Genomic DNA, 3227 nt, shown 5'->3' on the forward strand with positions numbered 1-3227 from the left:
TATGCCTACATCTCTGGAATAAAGCTGACTTGATCATGGTGGGTGATATTTTTGATGTGTGTATGTATGTGGTTTGGATGTATTTTGTTGAGAATTTTTGCATCTGTGTTCATTAAGGATATGGGTCTATAGTTTTCTTTTTTGGTTGTATCTTTACCTGGCTTTGGTATTACAGTGATGCTGGCTTCATAGAAGGAATTTGGAAGTACTTCCTCTGATTCTATCTTTTTGAATAAATTAAGTAGTATTGGATATAGATTTTCTTTAAATATGTGGTAGAATTCTCCTGTAAATCAATCTGGTCCTGGGCTTTTTTCAGTCGGGGGGTTTTTATAACTGTTTCAATTCCCTTATGTGTTATGGGTTGGTTTAAACTGTTCATCTCTTCTTGGTTTAATTTTGGTCATTCCCATGATTTTAGAGACCCTGGTCCTGTCTATGCTCTGTGTGCTTCTTGTATTTTGATGGACATGTCCTTCTTTAATTTTGGGAGATTTTCCTCTACAATCCTGTTTAAGATCTGGTCCATAACATTATCCTGAGATTCTTCTCCTTCCTGTATGCCTATGATGTACAAGTTTGGTCTTTTCATGGTGTCACACAATTCCTGCATATTTCATTCCTGTGTTTTCTTAAAGTTTCCATAATCTTTGCTTGAGTGGTCTAATTCGTCCACTTTATCTTCCAGTCTTGATACTCTGTTTTCCATTTCATTCATCCTGTTGGTGAGGCTTTCTCCTGTCATTTCTAATTGACTTACTGAGTGTTTCACTTCCTTCTTCATTTCAGCCTGAGTATTTTTCAATATTTCTAACTCTTTTCTGAATTCATTCAGAAATTTATCCCTATCTTCCTTCAGTTCTTCGATTTCTTTGTTTGTATGTTCTTTAAATTCACTGAATTCTTTTATCATGTTTATGTCACATTTATAATTGTTGTTTTGAATTCTATGTCCTGTGTTATCTCTATGGGGTTCTCATTGTACTCCTCTAGAGGACTATTGGTATTTGGTGGGAATATATTATTTTGGTTTTTCATGTTATTCTTTTTTTGCTGTGATTTTGATGTGGATTTTTTTTTTTTTTTGTAGTTTCTGAATCTTGTGTGAGACTCAAGCCTTTCCTTGTTGAGTTTAGGCCTGCTTCTTTCTATAAACTTTATGTGCCTTTGTGGTTTACTTGTTGGGAGAAAAAGCTGGTTGGTCTAGGCTTCAGGTTCTTTCTTTTGATTTTTATATTGGAGGTGCCAGATGGCTTTAGTCCTGATGCTCAGGAGTTCTAACAGAGGCTCAAGTCAGTTGAGGATCACATGCTCACAGGCTTCCTCCTAAGGGCTGGATGCCTCTGGTCGGCAGGCACAGAACAATTTGGGAGTCTTGCTAGATAGAGGTAGGATTCAGGACTCTCAGGCAGTGAGGGAAGGAGGCTGTTCTCAGGAATTCCAGGCAAGTTGTTGGGTAGGACAACCAGGGACGAAGGCTGGTCTCAGGTATGCAAAGGTGAGGTGGGGGAGGGGACAGGCTTTGAGGGTTCCAGGGGACTAGACTGAGGAGTTGGCTTGGTCTGGGTGCAAAGGATCAGGAGGCAGTGGGGAGTCTGGGCAAAGAGGGCAGTCCAGAGTTCTGGAGTGCCAAGAGGAGAAGTGGGCCAGTGCTCATGCTAGGAGGGGAGACTAAATGAAGTAACACAGAAAAACAAATGACATATGTTCTCCCTCATATGAGGATCCTAGCACCAAATCCTTATAAGGACTATGTATCCAGATATCACTACAGGAACCAGAATAATGAAAGGTTCCAGGGTGGTGAAGGAAGAGAAAGAACCCGATAGAGAAGAATAGAAAGCAGATGTTACTAAGGGGATATGGATAAGAATGGAGTTATTTAAATGGGGAGGGAGGGTTATACAAGGAACCTTGAGGATAAAGGGAAAGAAGGAGCTCAAGAGATGTGGGACCATGGGAGAAGGGGTATTATCAAGGGAGAAATGGGAAAATGGGGGCACTTTGAATGGGGAAACCATTACAGAAGATTAAACAGTGAGAGAGATAAATAATACCTAGCTAGTTTTAAAAAACCAGAGGGAACCATATTAGTCCAACAATCTGCTGACATATTATATATATATATTATATCTACATGAGTCCATGTGTATAGCTGAAGGCTACCTAACAGGAAACAGTGCCAGACAGGAGGCACCTTCCCTTGAGTTGTTGGCCAGGGTGGTCCAAGAGACTCCCAAAATTACTCAGGCTATTGCCACAGCCCCTGATGGCCTCCCAGAACTCGAAGGTAAGACCCTACTGCCGAAGACAGAGCATATGTCAGACACAGGATTTGGAGAAATAGAGCTGCAACTGACCTGGAAGCCACTTCCCCTGAAGGCAGCTCTCATGGCTTTGGAGAGCGCTATGAAGGTGCCAAGGGAAAACATCAGTGGATGATCCAGCACCAGCTTCAAGTTCAAATAGCCACATCAATGGCCAGCACAGCATACTCCATTGGTGCAGTAGTGGTACTTTCATCTTGGGGGAAATCAACACCTACCCAATTTGACTAAAAGCCCACTCAAAGGGAGGAAACTCAAGTGTGGTACTGTAACATAACCCAATACACATGGCTGGAGTGGTCATAGATCTCAGAAAAAAACCCCAAACTGTCACACTAAACTAATGTGATTTCTTAATATGTGCAAAATATGTATCCTTATATTTACTGACAAATATCCCAGTCACAACTCATCAAAGAAGCTCAATTTGCAGTAGTCAGAGACTAATACCAAGTGCCACAACTGGTCACACATGGACATTGTCTATGGGTTGCCCAGGCCTAAGGGACACATCTGCAATGCAACCTGTACAGCTAAGGCTCATGGAGCATAGAACAGGGATAAAGAAGAGGACACTAAGGATCAATTCTCAGTAATGAAGCTCCTCATGCAGCGGAGGGCCAGGAACAGAGAAGGTCACAAATGGCCAAAGTGTAGAGATCAAGAGTCTGCTAAATAATGGTCCTTGGATAGGACCCCTTTATTAAGCTTCATCCACCCAAGGCTCAGGGACCATCATGGAAGAGAGGGCAGAGAGGTTAAGAGCCAGGGACGAGGTGCAGGACCCTATGGAAACAGTCCTATAAACTCCTGGAAATGTGCAATTCTATGGCCAGTGTGTCAGCATACACAAGTCCCATGCAAACTCAAGTAAACAATAACCCAGCATACAACTGGGAT

This window comes from Nannospalax galili, unplaced genomic scaffold (assembly GCF_000622305.1).
Source record: "Nannospalax galili isolate Female #2095 unplaced genomic scaffold, S.galili_v1.0 scaffold1871, whole genome shotgun sequence".
NCBI classification, from domain to species: Eukaryota; Metazoa; Chordata; class Mammalia; order Rodentia; family Spalacidae; genus Nannospalax; species Nannospalax galili.